The sequence below is a fragment of the Penaeus monodon genome, chromosome 20, assembly GCF_015228065.2.
Source record: "Penaeus monodon isolate SGIC_2016 chromosome 20, NSTDA_Pmon_1, whole genome shotgun sequence".
Classification (NCBI taxonomy): Eukaryota; Metazoa; Arthropoda; class Malacostraca; order Decapoda; family Penaeidae; genus Penaeus; species Penaeus monodon.
Window position 1 is genome coordinate 41345901 of NC_051405.1, and position 401 is coordinate 41346301.

Here is a 401-nt window from a genome sequence, read left to right on the forward strand (position 1 = left end):
AGAAGACGAAGAGTATCAGAGATATTACCCAGGAATCCAAATACTGCACCTATTTTCCTTTTTTTTCTCTCTCTCTTTTTCCTTAAACAATGCCAATCCAGACGACTCTCAACGCCCCGCCTTGGTTCAAGCCCGGCGGGGATTGCGAAACCCTTTAGACACCGCCGAGGATTCCGGAAGAGGCTGACCGCGATGTGATTTATCTCGAGGCGCCCTCCCTTCAGCTGGAGTGCTTCTCGAGGGCCGGGCTCTTTGTGCAGCGCCATTAGACCATAGTAAATGAGTCCCTCCGACTTCCCACGGCGCTCCCATTGCTAGTGTGGTGGCGAGGCGTCACGAACGCGTCTTTGGAACCGCTGTGTTGATTTCTGCCGGAGAGTTTGGTCAGCGCGGAAAAGAAA